The sequence below is a fragment of the Hyla sarda genome, chromosome 1, assembly GCF_029499605.1.
Source record: "Hyla sarda isolate aHylSar1 chromosome 1, aHylSar1.hap1, whole genome shotgun sequence".
NCBI lineage: Eukaryota > Metazoa > Chordata > Amphibia > Anura > Hylidae > Hyla > Hyla sarda.
In genome coordinates this window covers 506039893-506052355 of record NC_079189.1, presented here as the reverse complement: position 1 = coordinate 506052355, position 12463 = coordinate 506039893, and the positions used below count along the sequence as shown (strand labels likewise).

The following is a 12463-nucleotide window of genomic DNA, read 5'->3' as shown; positions in this document are numbered from 1 at the left end:
TCAGGGAGCACATTTCCCCCAGGTAAACTAGCATCTCCACCTTCCTCTGTTGGGGCTTGCAAGTCACACAGCTTGCCCCTTGCGTCATCATCCTCCCTTCCTGTTAAAGCTGCAGCCCTGGCATGCTGCTGACGCGTTACCACTGCCACCATTGGTATGCCTCCCTGGGGTTTACCTTCCTCCCCCTCAGTTCCAGACATAACAATACAGGCATCATACATAGGGCTATCACTCCTTCCCTCCTCCTCCTTAGGCTCACAGGATTGGGATATATCACTCACTGCTGGTCCCTGACCCTTACATGTCACCAGGGGCACACCAACCCCTCCCCCTAGCCCATCTCCACTAGGTTTTGGCATTGGCAAAGCAATGTCAACACATTTTACAATACACCCCATTCCACTTTTGGAAAACATTACTGGTTCAGTCACAGGTAAACAATTATCAATCCCCTGCACCCCCTCCCAGTTACCACATTTCGCAGTGTCTCCCAAAGTCTCGCACAGTACCTCAGAATGAACAGGGCTCTCTCCTAGCCCTTCCGCTTTGCAGGTAGTGTCCGCTGGAGCATAATGACAGAGCATCCGACCCAAATCATTCCCCAGCAGAACATTAACAGGGATGTCCTCAGAGACCCCCACCTCCCGCAAACCTTGGCCTGTACACCAAAGCCATGGTTCTTCCAGGGATGATGTCCTCTGTATCCACCACTTCAGGCCGCACAAAGGTAAAGGAGGCTCCAGAATCTCGCAAACCCACTGTCTCCCGGTCACCCACAGTTACACTCTGCAGGTTATCCGCTCTTTTCTCCACCGCTTCGGACACCAGAAGAAGGGCTGTGTGTCCTCCAGCTACTGGTGGAGAATTCTTTTTGTTGGGGCAAGTGGCACTCAGGTGCCCAATATTGTTGCATCTGTAACATCGGCGGGTGTCCCCCTGACCCAATGTGGCTCCTGTTGCTTTTGGGAATGATGGCAAGAATTTCCCGGCTGACCTGGTGGTGCTTTGTGGTTTTGTGGCTCCCCTCCAGGTACTTGCTCCAGCTTGTGCAGATCCACGCTTTGCTGCTGGCGCCCGGTTGTTGGCAAAGTCATCTCCTAGTTCTGCTGCTTCCGTTGCTGTCTTGGGCTTGCGGTCCAATATCCACTCTCTGGCTTCAAAGCTCCGTGTTTGGAGAAACTGATCCAGGACCATCAAGTCCTCCAGGTCCTCATAGGTAGTGACTTGTAGGCCCCCAGTCCATAGCCTGAATGCAGTCCTTAGCTGACCTGCATGTTGAGTGCATTTTTCTGTGGCACTTTGTTGCAAAGTCTGAAACTTTTCCGATAAGTCTCTGGAGTCAGATTAAAACTTTTTAGCAGGGCAGATTTTATTGCCTCATAGTCCTGGTCACTCTCAGAGGGAAGCGAAGCAAACACATCCAGAGCTTTTCCTCGCAACCGTGGGGTTAGATATCGTCCCCACTGTTCCTTAGGTAGATGGAACTGCCGGCAAACCTTTTCAAATCCCCTCAGGAACACATCCAGATCACCATCTTTCTCATACATGGGGAAATGTTCCAAGCGGGGTTTGTGGTCTCCTTGATCCTGCACATCACTCCGTGCGGATGAAGCATCCCCTCTCAGCCTCAGAACCTCCAGTTCATGCCTTCGCTGGGCCTCTCTTTCTGCGGCTTGTGCCTGGGCCTCTCTCTCAGCAGCTCGTGCCTCTCTCTCTGCAATTTGGTACTGGAGAAGCAGTTGGAGTTTCATATTGGCATCCACATTCCCAAGGTGTTGTAAGGCAGTCCGCATATAAGAGTCCAAGGCCTCATGTAGAGTACTGTCCTGATGGGGAGTAATGTTGTATTCCCCAGGAGATATCAGTTCTTGAATGGTAGTTCCAGCTGTAGGACTTTGCCTCATGTCACTTAGCTCTTCTGCTATTCTTTCCTGCAGTAGGGATGTCCTTCTTGGCACATTAGCTCCAGTGCAGGCTTGGACTGCTTGCGATATGCCTCCATATTCCCGAGATGAGACAGAGGAGGTAAAACAGGAGATGGGGAGGACAGAACTGTCTTGCACTCTTTTTGTATGTCTTTTAAACCAGCACTGAGCTCTGTCTTTGGAATTTACACACAAGAATATGTATGCAATTTCTTTTTAGTGCTAAGATTTCCCTACAGATAAAATCCAGCAAGCACAAAAAATCTCTAAATATATCCCACCGTTGCCACCAGTTGTCACGATCACACCCTATTGGTCCAGCCAAGACATTAGAGAGAGTGTGATGGTGCAAGGGTTAAAGCCACCAGACCTCTGGGTATCCATTACTAGTCCCAGCAAGTCACCAAATCAACTCTGAGATAAACGTGTTTCCACCAGAGCTGCCTTCAGAAAGGTGAGCTCATATATTTAGAGATCAAGGACCAGAGCTGATTAATTAAACATTTAATCTGATAAAAGGCATCACAGTGCTGACTATATACAAATACAGAAACAAATGACATACAGTTACAAAAATATATAAAAGAGTTTAGCAAGACAAGTTCAGAAAACAAAAGATGAAGTTCTTACAGCATGATGATATAGCAGTCCATGAGTGAGTAAGAGTGCTGTTCTTAGGATGGTCTTGTCAGCTTGGGGCACAGCCTTGAACACCCTGAGTCTAGCACTGTTTAAATATTATATCTGCTTTCTTGGGAGGGAGACTCCATTCCCCCCTCCCCTCTGATCCCAACAGGGGGTCTTCTTTCTTCCTGACCCCTTATCTGTTTGATTATATGATGGGACCAGAGTGCATAACTTCAAAGGAGATACAAACAAACAGCAGACCCCCAATAAAATGCAATACACAAAACACAGTCTGAATGACCTCTCACCCATGGCTTGGATAATACATCACACAGTTATAATTATAATATACATATAGGATTTTAATAATCAGGCCTTGGGCCTGACATGGTCAGCCCCAGTCCAGCCATCTTTGGTCTCATCGCCTGGTCCTTATCAATCTCCAGTGGCAACTCCAAGCAACTTATAGCCGTCTACACCTATTTTAATGGGTTCTTTGAGTCCAGACAGGGATCTTACTCCTGCTTCCAGCCCTCAAGTTGGTCCCTCAGGGGCTGAAGTCGTCCGAGAGTTATTGATCGATGAAGTTTCGAATAGTACAGAGATGATGTTGCAACGTTCTCAAAGGTCTACTCAGGGTAACCTACCCTTAAGATACCAAGACTGATCTTCACATATTTCATGTACACATAGTACATCAAATAATCACTCTAGTGTACCTACCTCACTATAACTTATAGTACACAAAACAAAAATATCTCACATTCTTGTTACGCCAAGCACTCACAGCGTTCTCCTACTCGCAGCGCCCCGGTCAGACTCGCTGACCGGGTGTGCTGCGATAATGTCCCTAGCCGGGATGCGATTCGCGATGCAGGACGCGCCCGCTCGCGATGCGCATCCCGACACGCTTACCAGACCAGCTCCCCGTCTGTGCTGTCCCGGCGCGTGCGGCCCCGCTCCCTTGGGCGCGCGCGCAACGGTTCTTTGTGATTTAAAGGGCCGGTGCGCCACTGATTGGCACATGGCTTTTAATTAGTATGTTCACCTGTGCACTTCCCTATATTACCTCACTTCCCCTGCACTTCCTTGCCGGATCTTGTTGCCATTGTGCCAGTGAAAGCGTTCCTTGTGTATCCCTAGCCAGTGTTCCAGACCTCTTGCCGTTGCCCCTGACTACGATCCTTGCTGCCTGCCCTGACCTTCTGCTACGTCCGACTCTGCTCTTGTCTAATCCCTTGTACCGCGCCTATCTCAGCAGTCAGAGAGGTTGAGCCGTTGCCGGTGGATACGACCTGGTTGCTACCGCTGCTGCAAGACCATCCCGCTTTGCGGCGGGCTCTGGTGAAAACCAGTAGCAACTGAGAACCGGTCCACCGACACGGTCCACGCCAATCCCTCTCTGGCACAGAGGATCCACCTCCAGCCTGCCGAATCCTGACAGTAGATCTGGCCATGGATCCCGCTGAGGTCCCGCTGCCAGTTGTCGCTGACCTTACCACTGTAGTCGCCCAGCAGTCGCAACAGATAGCGCAACAAGGTCACCAGCTGTCTCAACTGACTGTGATGCTACAGCAGCTGCTACCACAGCTTCAGCAACCATCTCCTCCGCCAGCTCCTGCACCTCCTCCGCAGCGAGTGGCCGCATCCAGCCTCCGTTTATCATTGCCGGACAAGTTTGATGGGGACTCTAAATTTTGCCGTGGTTTTCTCTTGCAATGTTCCCTGCATTTGGAGATGATGTCGGACCAATTTCCAACTGAAAGGTCAAAGGTGGCTTTCGTGGTCAGCCTTCTGTCTGGGAAAGCCCTGTCATGGGCCACACCGCTCTGGGACCGCAATGATCCTGTCACTGCCTCTGTACACTCTTTCTTTGCGGAGATTCGAAGTGTCTTCGAGGAACCAGCCCGAGCCTCTTCTGCCGAGACTGCCCTGCTGAACCTGATCCAGGGTAATTCTTCAGTAGGCGAGTACGCCATCCAATTCCGTACTCTCAACTCCGAATTGTCCTGGAATAACGAGGCCCTCTGCGCGACCTTCAAAAAAGGCCTATCCAGTAACATCAAAGATGTGCTGGCCGCACGAGAAATCCCTGCTAACCTGCATGAACTTATTCATCTTGCCACCCGCACTGACATGCGTTTTTACGAAAGACGTCAGGAGCTTCGCCAGGATATGGACTTTGTTCGCACGAGGCGGTTTCTCTCCCCTGCTCCTCTCTTCTCTGGTCCGCTGCAATCTGTTCCTGGGCCTTCCGCCGTGGAGGCCATGCAAGTAGACCGGTCTCGCCTGACACCTCAAGAGAGGACACGCCGCCGCAATGAGAACCTATGCCTGTACTGTGCCAGTACCGAACACTTCTTGAAAGATTTCCCTATCCGACCTCCACGTCAGGAAAGACGCACTCCGATTCCGCACAAAGGTGAAACAGCTCTAGGTGTGAACTCTGCTTCTCCACGTCTTACTGTGCCTGTGCGGATTTCTTCTTCTAACTTCTCCTTCTCAGCTGTGGACTTCTTGGATTCCGGATCTGCAGGAAATTTTATTTTGGCCTCTTTTGTCAACAGGTTCAACATCCCAGTGACCAGTCTCGCCAGACCCCTCTACATCGCCTCTGTTAATGGTGAAAGATTGGACTGTACCATGCGGTACCGCACAGAACCCCTCTTAATGTGCATTGGACCCCATCACGAAAAAATTGAATTTCTGGTACTTTCTAACTGCACCTCTGAAATTCTTCTTGGACTACCGTGGCTGCAACGCCATTCCCCTACCCTTGACTGGACCATCGGGGAAATCAAGAACTGGGGTACTTCTTGCCACAAAAAATGCCTTATGTCTGCTCCCAGTCCTGCCAGTCAAAACCCTATGTCTTCTCCGATACCAGGTCTCCCCAAGGCCCATCTGGACTATGCTGATGTTTTTTGCAAAAAACACGCAGAGACTTTGCCTCCTCACAGGCCTTATGACTGTCCTACTGATCTCCTCCCTGGTACCACTCCACCCCGGGGCAGGATCTATCCTCTGTCTGCTCCGGAAACACTTGCCATGACGGAGTACATCCAAGAGAATTTAAAAAGGGGATTTATCCGCAAGTCTTCCTCCCCTGCCGGAGCAGGGTTCTTCTTTGTCTCCAAAAAAGATGGTTCCTTACGACCTTGCATGGACTACCGCGGTCTCAATAAAATCACTATAAAAAAACGCTATCCCCTGCCTCTTATCTCGGAACTCTTTGATCGCCTACGTGGCGCCAACATCTTTACCAAATTGGATTTAAGAGGTGCATATAATCTCATCCGCATCAGGGAAGGGGACGAGTGGAAGACCGCGTTTAACACCAGAGATGGACACTTTGAATATCTGGTTATGCCCTTTGGGCTTTGCAACGCCCCTGCTGTCTTCCAGGACTTTGTAAATTACATTTTTTGTGATTTACTATATACCTGTGTTGTGGTCTACCTGGACGATATTTTGATTTTTTCTTCTAACCTAGAAGAACACTGCCGTCATGTCCGCATGGTTCTTCAGAGACTCCGGGACAATCAGTTATGTGCTAAGATGGAGAAATGTCTCTTTGAATGCCAATCTCTTCCCTTCCTAGGATACTTAGTCTCTGGCCAGGGACTCCAAATGGACCCGGACAAACTTTCAGCCATGTTGGATTGGCCACGCCCCTCCGTACTCTGAGCTATCCAACGTTTCTTGGGGTTTGCGAATTACTACAGACAATTTATTCCATATTTTTCCACCATTGTGGCCCCAATTGTGGCCATAACTAAGAAAAACGCCAATCCTAAGTCCTGGCCTCCTCAAGCGGAAGAGGCGTTCAACCGCCTCAAAACTGCCTTTTCGTCTGCTCCTGTACTCTCCAGACCTGATCCATCTAAACCCTTCGCACTGGAGGTAGACGCCTCCTCGGTGGGAGCTGGAGCTGTACTCCTACAGAAAAATTCTTCCGGACATGGTGTTACTTGTGGTTTCTTTTCTAGGACCTTCTCTCCGGCGGAGAAAAACTATTCCATTGGTGATCGAGAATTACTGGCCATAAAACTGGCCCTCGAGGAATGGAGGCACCTGCTGGAGGGGTCCAAATACCCAGTTATTATATACACTGATCACAAGAATCTCTCTTATCTTCAGTCTGCCCAACGGCTGAACCCTCGCCAAGCTAGGTGGTCGTTGTTCTTTGCCCGTTTTAACTTTGAGATTCATTTTCCCCCGCTGACAAGAACATTAGGGCTGACGCCCTATCTCGCTCCTCGGATGCCTCTGAAATAGAAACCTCCCTGCAACACATTATTCCTCCTGACTGTCTGATCTCTGCTTCCCCAGCTTCCATCAGACAAACTCCTCCCGGAAAGACCTTCGTCTCTCCACGCCAGCGCCTCAGGATTCTCAGGTGGGGACACTCCTCACATCTCGCCGGCCATCTCTCGTTTTTATTGGTGGCCTACCCTGAAAGCAGATGTTGCTGAGTTTGTTCGGGCTTGTACGGTCTGTGCCCGGGATAAGACTCCTCGCCAGAAGCCTGCTGGTCTTCTTCATCCTCTGCCTGTTCCTGAGCTACCATGGACTCAGATTGCTATGGACTTTATTACTGACTTACCTTTATCCCATGGCAACACAGTTATTTGGGTGGTCGTTGATCGTTTCTCCAAGATGGCACATTTTATCCCTCTTCCAGGTCTTCCTTCTGCGCCACAGTTGGCGAAAAAAAAATTGTGCACATTTTTCGCCTTCACGGGCTTCCTACGCATATTGTCTCGGATAGAGGCGTTCAATTTGTGTCGAAATTCTGGAGGGCCCTCTGTAATCAGCTTAAAATCAAATAAAACTTCTCATCTCCCTACCATCCCCAATCCAATGGGCAAGTGGAAAGAGTTAATCAGGTTCATGGTGACTATTTGCAACATTTTGTTTCCTCCCGCCAGGATGACTGGGCCGATCTCCTACCATGGGCCGAATTCTCGTACAATTTCAAAGTCTCTGAGTCCTCCGCTAAATCCCCATTCTTTGTGGTGTACGGCCGTCACCCTCTTCCCCCCCTCCTCACTCCCACGCCTTCTGGTTTGCCCGCTGTTGATGAGGTGACTCGGGACTTCTCCAACATCTGGAAAGAGACTCAAAAATCTCTCATACAGGCCTCATCCCGGATGAAAAAACATGCCGATAAAAAAAGAAGAACCCCTCCTGTCTTTTCTCCTGGAGACAAAGTGTGGCTCTCCGCCAAGTATATCCGCTTCCGTGTCCCCAGTTATAAACTGGGACCACGTTATCTTGGACCTTTTAAAATCAAATGCCAAATCAACTCTGTCTCCTACAAACTCCTTCTTCCTCCTTCTCTCCGTATTCCCAATGCTTTTCATGTCTCTCTCCTTAAACCACTTATCCTCAACCGCTTCTCTCCTAAGGTTGTTACTCCTACTCCTGTCTCCGGGTCCTCTGACATCTTCTCGGTTAAAGAAATTCTGGCATCCAAGACGGTCAGAGGTAAAAGATTTTTTCTTGTAGATTGGGAGAATTGCGGTCTGGAGGAGAGGTCATGGGAACCTGAGGACAACATCCTTGACAAGGACCTTATCTATAAAATTTCGGGTTCTAAAAAGAGGGGGAGACCCAAGGGGGGGTACTGTTACGCCGAGCGCTCCGGGTCCCCGCTCCTCCCCGGAGCGCTCACAGCGTTCTCCTACTCGCAGCGCCCCGGTCAGACCCGCTGACCGGGTGCGCTGCGATAATGTCCCTAGCCGGGATGCGATTCGCAATGTGGGACGCGCCCGCTCGCGATGCGCATCCCGACACGCTTACCAGACCCGCTCCCCGTCTGTGCTGTCCCGCGCGCGCGGCCCCGCTCCCTAGGGCGCGCGCGCCGGTTCTTTGCGATTTAAAGGGCCGTGCGCCACTGATTGGCGCATGGCTTTTAATTAGTAGGTTCACCTGTGCACTTCCCTATATTACCTCACTTCCCCTGCACTTCCTTGCCGGATCTTATTGCCATTGTGCCAGTGAAAGCGTTCCTTGTGTATCCCTAGCCAGTGTTCCAGACCTCTTGCCGTAGCCCCTGACTACGATCCTTGCTGCCTGCCCTGACCTTCTGCTACGTCCGACTCTGCTCTTGTCTAATCCCTTGTACCGCGCCTATCTCAGCAGTCAGAGAGGTTGAGCCGTTGCCGGTGGATACGACCTGGTTGCTACCGCCACTGCAAGACCATCCCGCTTTGCGGCGGGCTCTTGTGAAAACCAGTAGCAACTTAGCACCGGTCCACCGACACGGTCCACGCCCATCCCTCTCTGGCACAGAGGATCCACCTCCAGCCTGCCGAATCCTGACAGTTCCAGTAGCATCCTACTGATGGGATAGCCCCTAGTCGCCTCTTCCTTTTTCAATTCTATGATGTTTACATGTATAAGTAATTGTATATTTAATTATCTATATAGTGTCGCAGGACCTTAGGTCACATGACTAATGTTACTTCTTTAGGTTAGTCACATGTCAGACCATAATCCTTTGTAAGGAGAATTGACATATGGTATTGACCAATGAGCTTAAGGCCAGCCCCTGCCCATATAAGGGAGCTGCCAGCCAATCCTCGCTCTCTTGGGTTCCGGACTAGGGGAGAGTGAGAAGTGATCCGTGCAACTTACAAAGACAAACTTAGGCCTGAAGCCTGCCAGCCTCGGCCTAAATCTAACCGTGAGTTTAAACATCAATTCCCGCTAAAGCTAGCGTGACTACTGGACCTAATATCAATCCCCTAAATCCAGTGGAACAGCGCCTGTTAATCTCCTAAACTCTAGAAACTCACGAGGTCCCAACCAACTGTCAAACTTCAAATAAAGTTTGTTATATGGACTGTTCCTGTTTAATCCTGCATAAAAGCTGCAGTAAAAGTTCCGACAGTTTTCTACAAAATCTCCGGTTGTGGACAATCATTTATTTAATACCTCCCTCTTGGGAAGGATGGCGATAGAACAAGCATATACAGAGGCATATACAGAGGCATCACGACAATTAAGGGTTAAATCAGCACCCTTTCATCACTGCACAGCTACACCCCATATACCCTATACCCCCACAAGCTTACCACACCTATACACTGAACTATTACTGCATTTATAAGGAACACATACTCAATAACAGGTTGATCCACCTTGTAGGGCCATCACAGCCGCTCTGTCAGTAGCTGCATATCCCAACGTGTTCAATAGAGTGGCAGTCTGGTGTGTTTGTGGGCCAAGGCAGTGTGGAGAAATCATTGTCATGTTCTTCCAACCACTCAATAGTGACCTGACTCCAATGACACACAGCACTGTCCTCCTGAAAGATGGTACTGTGGTTGGGGAAGACCTCCTGAAGATAGAAGTGCAGATGGTAAAAAAATAGGTTTATATAGTATTTACAATTCAGGGTCCTAGGACATGCCAGAAAAACAATCTTCTAACCACGACACTGCCACCACCGGCCTGATGAACCCCAATAGTGCACCCACAGAATACAGCTTTATGCTGTTTATACAAAATGGAGGTGGAAATTGGACACTTCCGATGAGCTTCTGCCACGTGTCCAAGGTCCTATGACATCTTTTCTTGACCAATGCAAAGCTTTGTTTGTGATGATGTGAGGTTGTCAGGGGCACCCTTGTTGGTGTTCAGTTACAGAATCTCAGTCAGTGCAAAGTACATTGCATGGTTATTGTTGTAATGTGTCTTACATTCAGGCTGCTGCGCTGCTAGATCAATTGGTTCACGGTGGAATGTTGTTGCTGAAATACCAAGTGTGCCACCTCACCTCTTAGTTTAACAACACATATGCCTGTGTGATCTTCTGTCAGATGTCTGTCCATGGTACATCTATGTGTATCCATGACTGCCAAGTCTTGCCTTCTTCTGCGCAGAGGAGAGGTCAACACATGTGACATGGCCACCATGTTGTGACAAATTGTTAGATGTCTATGCCTATGTGGGCATGGTGTGGAGGCATCAGGCATTATTTGACCCTTTTATAGTCCAGTGCGGTATTAATAAGGGATATGCTGTTACCTATGGTATCCATGATGGGGTAAATAGTAATATATATCTATGGGTAGAGGTTTCATGGGGCAGTGTACTAAGGAAGTGGTGTATTTTGATATTGCCTAAATGTTTTACAGCTATTCTCTTTTACATACGCTTCAGGGGCTTGTACCCTTGATCTTATTCCTAACAATGCCCCTAGGTGGGATAAGGACCTGGTGCTAAACCATCCCAAGCACAGAAACCATGCTTGAGCAGTTTGGTGCCATCCCCACAGGCGCCATACTATGGGCACCAGGACCGAAGGCTCTTGTATTGTACCCTCTGTATAGTATGAGGAAGAGACATTACTCAGCACAATAGACTTGTCAGCTTGATACTTTGATAAAGGAAATGATGGCCTGGTGCCCGGCACCCCCACTCCCTGTAAGCTCCATGCCCATTAGTGTACACAGCCGTGAGAACATGGCACTCCATCCTGCACCCCTGGGTACGGCACAAGGCGGGGGCAGTGAGGTGGTGGGCGGCCTCCTGTGGGCACACTCCTCCTCTTCCCTCACTCAGCACGGATACACTGTGCCTGCCTCGCCCGGCTCCTGTGCGGCGGCGGCAGCAGGAAGTGGCGGCACCGGGTGTTCAGGTAATCACGGGAGGGAGGCTGCCTGGCACTGCCATCCTACCGGCCCCGTGTGCGGGCATGTGTCGGCACCAGATCGTGAGCGGCAGCGGGGGGTGTGGGGGCTGTATTGGTCCTATTGTGTGATGGATGGAGCTGCACACATGATATATATAAATAGCCACAATGCAGCTCATCCTTCTGGAAGCGTCTCCCATAGTTACTCTCTGGGTGTCAGGGGGAGCGGCTGGAGGTGCCCTTGGGAGGTGCTGTGGGCACCGGGGAGGGAAGGGCAGCACTGTCATCACCCTGCACTGCCAGCTACACTACAGCACTGGGCTGAGGAGGGGGCAGCACTGCATCACCCACAGCCAGGGGATTATGTGTATTATAGGGGCTTGTGTGATATGTATTACAGGGGCTTGTGTGTTATATCTGTAATATAGGGGCTTGTGCTATATGTATTACAGGGGCTTGTGTGTTATATCTGTATTATAGGGGCTTGTATTATGTGTATTACAGGGGCTTGTGTGTTATATCTGTATTATAGGGGCTTGTATTATGTGTATTATAGGGGCTTGTGTTATATGTATTATAGGGGCTTGTGTGTTATATCTGTATTATAGGGGCTTGTATTATGTGTATTATAGGGGCTTGTGCTATATGTATTACAGGGGCTTGTGTGTTATATCTGTATTATAGGGGCTTGTATTATGTGTATTACAGGGGCTTGTGTGTTATATCTGTATTATAGGGGCTTGTATTATGTGTATTATAGGGGCTTGTGTTATATGTATTATAGGGGCTTGTGTGTTATATCTGTATTATAGGGGCTTGTATTATGTGTATTACAGGGGCTTGTGTGTTATATCTGTATTATAGGGGCTTGTATTATGTGTATTATAGGGGCTTGTGTTATATGTATTATAGGGGCTTGTGTGTTATATCTGTAATATAGGGGCTTGTGCTATATGTATTACAGGGGCTTGTGTGTTATATCTGTATTATAGGGGCTTGTATTATGTGTATTATAGGGGCTTGTGTTATATGTATTATAGGGGCTTGTGTGTTATATCTGTATTATAGAACCTTGTGCTATATTATATGTATTATAAGGGCTTGTACTGTACTTATATGTATTATAGGGGCTTGTACTGTACTTATATGAATTATAGGGGCTTGTACTGTACTCATATGTATTATAGGGGCTTGTGTGTTATATCTGTATTATAGAACCTTGTGCTATATTATATGTATTATAAGGGCTTGTACTGTACTTATATGT

At 48.8% G+C, this 12463-nt stretch overlaps 1 protein-coding gene across 1 annotated transcript in view; it reads left to right on the top strand.

Annotated features, from left to right (window-relative positions):
* The first annotated feature begins 11067 nt into the window (after positions 1 to 11067).
* Positions 11068 to 12463, top strand: part of MACIR (macrophage immunometabolism regulator) — a 31244-nt gene continuing 29848 nt past the window's right edge. The window contains exon 1 of the mRNA XM_056537512.1: positions 11068 to 11202. The gene's annotated coding sequence lies outside the window, so the exon portion shown is untranslated. The remainder of the gene's footprint in view (positions 11203 to 12463) is intronic.